At 38.6% G+C, this 10,915-nt stretch overlaps 1 long non-coding RNA gene across 2 annotated transcripts in view; it reads right to left on the minus strand.

Annotated features, from left to right (window-relative positions):
- The window catches only part of LOC149202430 (uncharacterized), a 29,376-nt gene extending 23,063 nt beyond the window's left edge, over positions 1–6,313 (minus strand). For both annotated transcript variants that reach the window (XR_016253522.1, XR_016253521.1), the window contains exon 1: positions 5,706–6,313. This is a non-coding gene — a long non-coding RNA (uncharacterized LOC149202430). The remainder of the gene's footprint in view (positions 1–5,705) is intronic.
- Between the last annotated feature and the right edge of the window lie 4,602 nt (positions 6,314–10,915).

The following is a 10,915-nucleotide window of genomic DNA, read 5'->3' on the forward strand; positions in this document are numbered from 1 at the left end:
ATGATTATTATCAAACCTGAGAAGACTTGTTTCACCAAAGGGCAATTTATCATCGATAATATTATTGCAATCTGTGAGGACATGGAGTGGCCCAGTCATTATGGCCATAACATCTTATTCATCAAAAAAACCAGCTTCGAAAAAAAAAAATTACAAGATAGTGGGGTATCCCTTTATTCTACCTCTTGCATTTGAGCCAACTTCTCTAAAGGCTACTAAAATATTATTCACCAAGACCTAACTTTGTCTCTCTCTTAATGGGTGTAAAGTTAAACCAGAGTTAATCCTTTTTTGATCAATTTGCCAAACAGAGGCCAGTGTCTATCTGATAACTCATAGGGTCAAGCAAGGTCTCATTTAAGTGGATTCGTCTGCACAAACCATACCCAATGATGCTTGTGAATGTGGTAAAACTCAATGTTCTAGAACAGGAGTCAATTAATAATGTGCTATGGATTACTTAGGCATTTTCTACAAGGCCCTAAGCTCTAAACATTTAGTGAGCTAAAACCTATTGCTACAGGTAGAGCTCACAGGACATGCCAGATTGACTTAAAGGTAGAGCTCACAGAAGATGCCAGATTGACTTAAATTACAAGGGTGGTTTTGTGTCAAGTCAAGCCAAAATTTCAAATTCCTAGGCATTTATTTCTCTTTTCAAGCAAAATTTGAGGAACAATGGGACATGCTTATACAAATACGGGAAAAGAATTTTGGTAAATGGATTTATAAGCCCAAGACTTTAGCAGCATGATTTCAAATCTGCACTAAAAGTTGGCTCCCATGCATGTTATTATTTATTGTATGTGCCCTTGGTTGCTTCTTTGTGCCAACTTTGATGGGGGGATGGTCTTCAACTTTTCATAGATTCAGGAACCTTTAATACACATGGAAGGAATGAAGTGGCTTGGGTATCCGCAGAACTCACACTCCAACTCATCCCTCTATGCTAAGTGGATTGTTTTTGCTCTGGAAGGAAAGGAAGGAAATTGCATTCACATAGTAAAAATTTATATTGGGGACTGAACCTTCAATCATTTATCAATGAGCATTACCCTGGACAATTTTAAGATTAAATGTACCTTTCTGGTCCATAGCATATGGAAAAATTGGAAGGTTATAAAGCCAAAACCTCCATATAATCCACCTTGGCATCCCCACAACAAATAATTTTTGATAAATGGCTTGAGCTGTGAAAACATATATTCTAGTTGTACCAATTCCCCAACTCTGCTTGGCAATAGGTATTGACCTACTGTAGTCACTTACTTCACATTTCCATCCCGTAAAAGGAATCCCTTCCTTGGAGATTAATTACAATAAACTGTGGACTTCCACTCAACTTGGCAGCTTATGTGAACTGAAAACTTTTTATTCATTTAGAAAAATAGGAAATAATATATTGTTTAATCAAACTCTGGTCATTAGTGACTTTTGTTGGGTTGCATATCATTGTCTATACCTAGAATCACCATAGGTGGCCTCATCCTCTAGACCAGCCTCCAAATGATAAGCTAAACAAAGTCCATCGATAATTTCGAAGGGTGAGAAGCAACAAGAAAATAATCACTGAGAAGTTAGTGCCCCAAAGACTGAGCCAAAAAACAATCCATCAAGAAGCCACCAACATAATGACAAAAGGATGAAATGCCCACATCAGGATCTGATACAAACTGTTATGATGTACTAATGATCAGGGCCTTTAATTTTGGACTTTCCTTGATTTTGGTTTTGGCATGCCATATGGCACTTTACTAGCTAGGCATATTAAGGTCAAAGTTTGAGACTTTATATGGTTTTCTTCCAAACCAGTTTTGTAGCCCTTAGTAGCACCATTTTTCGATTGAAACACACCATGTATGTATTGTCATCATTAATAATAAAAAGAAGCATTACCCACCAAAAACAAAAACAAAAACAAGAAGGTCACAAAAACAAAAAGGGGTCTCAAGCTTCCATTCCTAAACTTGAACTCAACCTTTTACCAAATAAACACAAGTCTTCAGTAACACATAGAATAATTAACAGGTCCAAAAGGGTTCCTTCGCTTGGGGAGAAAACAAATCAAATAAAACAAAAAGAAAAAGAGGTCTCAAGCTTCCATTCCTAAACTTGAACTCACCTTTTTACCAAATAAACACAAGTCTTCAATAACACATAGAATAATTAATAGGTCCAAAAGGGTTCCTTCGCTTGGGGAGAAAACAAATCAAATAAAACAAAAACAAAAAGAGGTCTCAAGCTTCCATTCCTAAACTTGAACTCAACTTTTTACCAAATAAACACAAGTCTTCAATAACACACAAAATAATTAACAGGTCCAAAAGGGTTCCTTCACTTGGGGAGAAAACAAATCAAATAAAAAAAATATCACCAAAAACTCGATCGAACTCAGGTAAAAGTCAAAGAGTGGTGTTAACTCCCAAAATTTTTGGAACTCAACAAAGATTTGGTTGCAAATAAAAAATGCTACAGAAGCAATAAGTTCCAATTGACCCAAGAGGCACTCAAAACAAGACATTTTCACACCAAAATGTGAGTACTAGAAAATACATTTTGTCAATTTTTGCAGAAGTTGCACTGGGAAAGCAGTAGCCTCAGTCAATCCCCACTACTACACAAATAATTACCATGCTTTTTAGTTTTTAATGCAATCAAATCCAGTTAATTAATTTATTTTATCTTTCCATGCCAAAAATTCACTCCATGACCCATTTCATTTTGGAATGTGATGCTTTCAGAAACATCAGGGACAATTATGGCAATATGTTCGCATCGGTCCCTTGGCATTGTCTTTTCAGCGAGGTGACTGTTAGAAGGTTGGGTCAGTTCATCATCAATTTGAATAAGAAAATGGCTGAATTACAAAAATCGAAAAGCATGGAGGTTGGTGATCCCATAGACTATTTTTAGTCTCATGGACGTTAAAATTTCATTCATTCATTCATTAAAACAATGAACCGTAATCAAATAAATTTAAAAATAACTCCATGACCATCCCCAACCAAAAAAAAAGATCCATCGCATGGACCCAATAATTAATGAAAATGATATCATATCTCGGTCACAGGCCTCAAAATTATATATTGACAGACAACATATAACATCAACATTATCATTGGTTTTTTATCTCACTATATTTTCCATCGCATCACCGCTTGACACTATGTGTCGTGCAATCATTGTCAAAACATTATCTATAAACTGAAGGGAATATCATTTTTTGTGGGTCGTTTGGTGGAGAAGTAATCATCAATTCAGTGGTTCTACCAAACTTTACTAGTGGATTGTTGAACCTGCAAACTCTTTTATTTGTTTACCAAGATGGTCGGAGGAAGATTCCGCAGCAGCAGGTGGAAAGGATTTTCCCCATTAGAAAATAGTGAAGTTGCAACTAGTTTCTCTTCCTGGGATGAAGATAAAAATGAAAAAATATCCTAATCGGTCAAAGAATTTAAATTATCTGAGTTGCAACAATTGGTGAATGAAGTTGTCTAGTAGCACCCAGATTCAATTCAAAAGCTCAAGGTAACAAGAGATTGTCACGAACAACAAAATAAAGTAATGAAAAAGAAGGTAGATAGTGTGAGTTGTTTGCCTGAAATCCAAGTCTGGGAGTTTTGTTCCTATCATGTCCCTTCCCTAAAGAATTTGTAATAGGTTTTGTCTCTCCACAATTTTGTACAAATTCTGTTAAGGAAAAGGACCTAAGCAATTTTGACTTAGGAACTTAGGAGAAATGAAGGCCAGATTAATTTGCTAGTGGAAGGTGGGGGCCACCCACGTGGGAAAACACATTGGGCAATTCGAATTGCCTTGGAGGGAAATCGTATGGATTTTGGAGGGGCCCACATGGGGAAAAGGGAGGTCCACGAAGTCATTAGAAGGAAGAGTTCCTCACTTGGGGATTCATTCATTCTTGCATATCAAAAATCACTTGACTGTTTGCTCAAGTTGCTTAGCTAATAGCCACAAATCTCTCAAGCGGGAGATTCAACCTTACCTTCGGGGGACTACGAGTGCCACCCTAGGAAGGCATTTTCAGAGCACTTTGAGGAGCACCAGGGAGGATTCATAGCCAACACATTCAGCCACAAACCAGCAGTGCGTATTTTTGGGCCAGCAGAGAAGGGAACACGCGGTTGGGGACAAAGCTTTATTGGGTCAGCACTTGCCGGAGGAATCTGAAGAGTTGAGGGACTTTAGGAGGTCAGCACTTGGGAGGAGTTTTGGAGCAGGTGAGTGCAACAATTGGGCAGTTCAAAACTCATCCTTGGAGGACAGCACAGAGGGCCAGACTGAGCAACACATGGGTCTTGAGGGAGAGAGCCATAGCACCGGAATTACAGTTGGGAAGGAAGGAAATTCACACGGAGTCTCATTCCGATGATTTGGGGCAGTTTTGGAGAGCTTTCCTAGCTTCATTCAGACAGGCCGAGTTTGCCAGCTTCAGCAGAGGATGGACTCCTTGGGGATTGAATTTCAGAAGTCTGAACTAGGCCAAACCCTTCCTGGGTTTTGGTGGGTTTTTGCTGAGGATCCGGGAGCTGAAGTTTTATAATTTTCTAAGCACGGGAAGCAGTGATTCCAGCCTTTTTGTTCCAGCAGATAGCGCAAATAAGTTCTAAAGCAGCAGTTGGGCAGCTCTCAGATCGACGTTTGCTCACCTGGGTTTTTTCACGCTTGTCCTTGGAGACAAGCCCAGGCCCAGGGGCACCATTCCATTCAATGTTGTATTTTCCCTTGATGATTTAATAAAATGGCTCAACAATTCTCTATTTCCAACGTTTTCATGGGTGTATGATGTTTATTTCGCATTTCTGATTGCTGGATTGTCTGTTTGCTTTGGTATCACTTAATTTCCTAGTTAGAAACATTACAGTTCCGCATCACTCCTTCCCCGAGAACTCGACCAGGCGCAATGTTGTACTAGCAGCAGATCCAATCCAATATCCTATAGTAGATCCTCGGGATGCAGAGGCAAACTTCGATGAAAGAAATGGGAAAAAGGTAAATGAAATATCTTGATCCCGGGATCAAATCTCTCTTCCAAGATCTCTCCTTCAAATTGGGCTTTGAATAGTGGCCCTTTAAGTGCTCCGTTCTCCATTCGTCTTAAAACCCTCTCTACAGGGAAAACACTCATTATAGAGAATGTCATTCCAGAGAATAGGTAGCCAAATGGTACATACAATACCAATGCCAACTTTCATTGAAAGCAAGGCATGTAATCTAGATGCAGAAATTCAAACGATCCATAGGATATCTACAATGATAATGCGACCTTTCTGTTTGTTGGAGTTGAAAGTTTGAATCCAAATCACAGAACTTGTTAAAGAATTTTTTGTAAATCTGAGTGATTGTAGGAAGGCCAGATGCGTACGCTAAGTCATCTGTTTTGGTCTCCAGTGTTTAATGAAATAGGGGACCTGGTTATGGAAGACTATTATATTTATGCACTATGTGCATCACCTTCATGGTGATTTTCATTTTAATTAAACAAATAGAGAGGGAATACTTTAAAACGACAACAAAAAATACAACAATATCTCAACAAAATCTGCAAAAAATGCAATCTGAATAATGCGGCAACAGAATTCATTCAATGCAGCGACAACTTAAAATTAACGGATATCGAATTCAAAAAGGTATGTAACTCCATATTGAACCCTAACAGATGTGGATGGGCTCGAAAGTTTTCTCACCTGGAGAAACTGCCGCTGGCTGGGGGCTTAGGTGATGAAAATTATGTTAACCAGTTTCTGCCCTATGGTCGACGATGTGCTTCCCATACTCGAGGACTTCTGCCCCATGCACCGATTTCCAGGTCCATGAAATTCCATTGATGAATATATCTGGGCATTATGATTATTATTACTGTGATGAGTATTATTACTACCAGCCCCCGCTGCTACTGCCCTCCTCCCATAGGACCACGTTTCACTGGATACCTCAAACTATACGAGGCCTCGAGCTTAGCTGTTGGGAACTGTGGCTTATTATTAAACCTATTAATTTGTTGGTCTCTGTGTAACCTCTCCAGCTTTAAAAGCCTGGTAAAATCTCAGTATTAGAGGAAAATATACCTTGTAGAAAACCTGATGCCAAGGGTCTAACGGTGAAAAAATGGCCAAATCCTGCAAAATGAAAATCCACGGATAGCTGAGGAGGAGGCAAGCTCAAAGATGTGAATGGATCTGAATCGCTTGAACGAATTCCCACAGTAATGAAGCTCCGAAGTCCCTGAATGAAAGTCGAATAATGATTCGAGAGGCCCATGAGTTTGTTTAGTTACATTGTTTATTTTTTTGCAATTTTAGCTGATTGAAAATATTTTAACAGGCAGGGAGGAATTAATAATCTCTTTGTTCAAATTTCATGTGAACAATTAATTTAATTTTTTATGTGTATTTTAATATTATTGAAAATCTCCCCATCACTTATTAGATGACTATGGTGATATTTCTATCTAGGTTCAATTCACTTTAAGGTTTTTTTTTAAAGAGTGTGGTTGATGACTTAGGTTCACATGAGAAGAGATTTCGATGTTTTATGAGAATCACATCTTTGTAGTTGTTCTGAGTTTGAATCATGTCAAGGTAAAGGGGTAAGTGCATGGTGGTGCCTTGAATCACAAGGGCTTTCTAGACGACCATAAGTAGGATGCCAAGAAGGAGAAGACATTGGAACTCGTGGCACCACAATCAATGGTGGCTTGAATCACAAGGGCTCCCCAGACGACCATAAGTAGGATGCCAAGAAGGAGAAGACATTGGAACTTGCGGCACCACAATCTCATGTGGGCCACCCCGAGGCAACTGAGAGGAGCTCAGAGGTTTCCAGTTTTCAAAGCACTGGGTTTGGTATCACCACCTCTCGTTAGATTGTTGGTAGTGGCACCAAGGATGATCAATATCGTGCAGTGGAATATGGGCATTGGTGGCCATTGTCTTTTAAGGCTTGAAACGACAGTTCATCAAACTATTTTTTGAAAGATCATTGGTCTCGACCATGGCCCAAGGCATTGGATTGAGTTGGTCGCTCGGGGTATGGGAGCTACTACAATGTAGTTGTCCAATCTACCAAGTTGCTTCCCAAATCTACAAGTTCTTTGGTTACTCGCACAGTGTTTGAAGAAACACCTGAATGAGCTAAGTGGGGCAGCACTTGGGCCATTTGGGATATGTTTGTCAAAAATTTTCACCATGATGAAGAGGGTAGGCATGAATTTGTCCCTCACTTCCCGTGGAAAAAACTAGTAAAGCATGGATTTTCAAATTCATAACCACCCCTTTTCATAATATTTGTAAAACCTCTCTCACAAGGGACTATCTGTATCACGATGTCAACAACTAACTTGGTAGCCATGCTTGCTACCAAACTCTAGGAACGTATAATAATTCTAGTTGCGCTTTCAAGGCTTATCTACAAAGGCGGGATGCTACAAGAGGAATTCCATCTAAGCAACTATGGCATTCAAAATGAGGCTTTATGGGCTGCTTGTTAATACATGTTCTCATGCTCATATAAAATTAATGTGAAAAGTTGCTTTAATTGGTTCCCATGCAGAATTGATATTGATAATGGGGTGGTATAAAAATTGTAATGGGCATATCTGTTAGTTAGTTATGACAGGTCAACAACATTGAAACCATCCAAGTGACATTTCACCTTGGAACAATCGTCACTCGTGCGAAAACACAAAGATTATGTAAATGAAAGTTGTGATTGTAGTGGAATTAAAACCACCAAGAAATATTAGAGAAGACGCTGCCTGCCAGTTTTGAAAGACAACCAATGCATTGAACAACTATTTGCATTAGGATGTAGTGAGGGAATTGAAGGAAATTTGGCAGTCCTAAGCTACCATTACTATTGCCAATCACACATTCAATAGTAACCATAAAAGGTAGCCACATATAAACAGAACCTCGAGGTGTTTACAATCAGAATCTATTGTAATAGCTTTGACGTATATACAGTTTTATGTTTAGATGAGAATGAAGTGGGCTTCATCCAGGGTTCGGCTCAATCGTCGTCCATTCCATGCAGTGGTGTTTAATTCGCCAAGAAATAGAATATTACGTGAGAGTTAAGAGTTAAAACAATAGAAATCGAAGACGTGTGATTGTCGAATTATTGCTCCTCCCTTATGATTGAGTGCTTGATGCGATGGTCATTATCCTTGGGTGATACTTTTATTCCCCATTTACTGTTAAAAAAGTAGCATTTTTCTGTTTGATTATGATAGGATTGGATGAATGTCGGTTTGGGTGGATGTAGACCCATGTTTTTTTGTGGTGATCTTCAAATGTCTTGAGGATAAGAAAAAAATCCTTGACCAAGGTCCATGGTTTTGGGGACGAGTTGGTCTTCTAGTGAAGCCATGGTTTCCCAACTTCAATCCTCTCACTATGTTGCTGATGACTACTCCAGTATGGGTAAGATTCCCAGTTTTTCCATTCACTTTACCCATCTAGATCTCTCAGAAAAAGTGGGCAATTTTATTGAAGATTCGTCAAAGTAGACGGGGAAAGACTTTTGAAAGGCATTTTCACCTATATTTGCATATGTGTTTAGGTAGATCTCAATGAATTTTTGCGAGATAAAATGGAGCTCAAGTGGATGGGCATTGTGTATTCCCAACCCCTCGACTATGAAAATACTACTTTTCGATATAGGAATTACCAACAAGATAGACACCTTCAAACTATCTGTCCCTTTCCGAAAGGGGTTTCCTCCTTAGAGTCATCTAAGAACTCTAGCCGCAGTTGGAGGGATCTTAAGGAAAGAAAGGGATCCAAAATGTAACACCCCTCCCTTGTGTGTCAAACTTTGCAAACCTACGCTGAGAAAAGCTAGGTATGATGTGTAATATAAAAAGTAAATACATTATTAATAAATTAATCACTTGGAAAAGCGAGACACCAAGAGATGAGATTCTTGCCAAATCACATTGGTGAATGGGAAAGGATAATTCTTTCATGATAAAGCTTCTAGACTTAATTCTAGATAAGTTGGATGGATTGGAGATAAATATCCATCGAGAAAAACATAAAAGTTGTGCGGGAGAGAAAGGCAATCTTCTATGAGGAAAATCCTCACAGGAGAGAAAGGCGAGCTTTTCTGAGATAAGCCTAGGCAAATGGATAAAAAGATCCATAAAAGCGAGACACCGCTAATGGAAACCATATCATGAAAAAAGGTATTAAATACCCATTGCATAGATCAATTGGAGGCGGTTGATCCATGGCAAGAACCTCGACTCGGTGGTGAACTGAAGAGCCATTTCTAGGTTGGGTGGCAGTTCTCTGTTTTCCAAGTGTTGTTCTCTCTTTTGATCTAGTTTGCCTCACTTGCGTGGGATGTTCTGTATGTTGGTTTCTTACCCTCTATGTTATAAATTCCTTAGCATATGAGAGAATTTTCTTGAGTTTTAAATGAACTGCATGTGGCGTTAATGAGATGATTTTATGGATGCACATAAATGAAATTCTAATTACAGTCACAATATGTGGATCTTATGTAGAATTGGTGTTAACTTGTCTTTTGTTAAGATAGTGAATAGTCGTGCTTTTGCCGCTATGCAAATTTGTTAACTGTGGTTAAGGCTCAACTGTATAAACTATGGTACAAGTTATTTATGCTATGCATCCAATGCCGCTCTTCTAATTAATTGTGCATAATTCCTAAGATACACACGTTAACATGTCATGCAACTATGGCAGACGGATTATTGATTATGTATGATAAATGATTTTGTTTTAAAATGGTAGAGCCTATGGTTCGGGTTATCTAATATATGCATTATGTATTATAGGATGAATTGCACCCATTGAGGTGTTCTAGTTATTTGTTCATATTGCATAAGATATATGTCGGTGGTACTTTCGGCCATGACAATAGGAATATGAACATGTTGTATGGCAAAGCTAGTTATTGTAAATGAATGACCTAATCTCCAGAAATGTTGGATTGAATCCTCAAAGGAGGGATACTCAAATGCGGAATATTGAATAATCTTGATTGGTTCCTCCTTTGTGATGTGATGTAGGCATGGGTAGAAGTGCTTGTGTTAGCTTTGCTATGAGGTAGTTGTATATGAACACATGTGACAACCATTACATCTAAATTTATTACAAGCTAAAATTAGTAAAGGAACCTAATATGTTGCCTTTAATACTGTGGCTAGGAGGTATCTGCTAGTAGTTGGTGAAATTTAATGGGGTTTCAAAGAGGTATGTTACACAAAAATTCAACTAGACATGGAAGAGACAACCCACAACATCCTAATGAATTGAACAATAAATCCTAATGCATTCAGAGCATATTGTTTTGGATTAAAGATTCCTCTAGACGTTTCACTATAGAAGTAGATATGTCCCTCTAAAGTTGATCGAGTGTCTATTGAAAGAGGACCCAAAGTTGATCATAATTCATGGAACAAGGTACCAATCAACCTTAAGCACAATGCAAGAATAGGATGAAAACCTTAAGCATGACCACCAACTCATCGAATGGCCTTGAGGCTGCAATATGCAAGAAGAGGATGAAAAACATTGACTTTGAAAGCTTTTACAACCAGAGAACCTTAAAACCCCAACTCCCTCCTTAGGACAAGTGTATCTGAGTTTACCAAGAGTTGGCTTCCAACACACCCAACGCTCAATGCCAAACATGACATGGTACACTAAAACACAAAGACCATAAAACCTTTCAACATATTGACAGAGTACAGATTCTTCCTTGAAATACACATTCTAAGGAAACCCATAAATGACTTCTCATTTTGAGGATGGTACCCAAGTTAAATTGGATTGCATAGGGATTTCTTAACACGGGGTTCAAAATTATTACAACAATATACTCATTAACCACTGAATATGTCATTTGTAGGAATTGCAGTTAGGTGGGG

The sequence above is a fragment of the Pinus tabuliformis genome, chromosome 2_1, assembly GCF_031772625.1.
Source record: "Pinus tabuliformis cultivar Carrire ecotype Pingquan chromosome 2_1, CPIR1, whole genome shotgun sequence".
Taxonomy (NCBI): Eukaryota; Viridiplantae; Streptophyta; class Pinopsida; order Pinales; family Pinaceae; genus Pinus; species Pinus tabuliformis.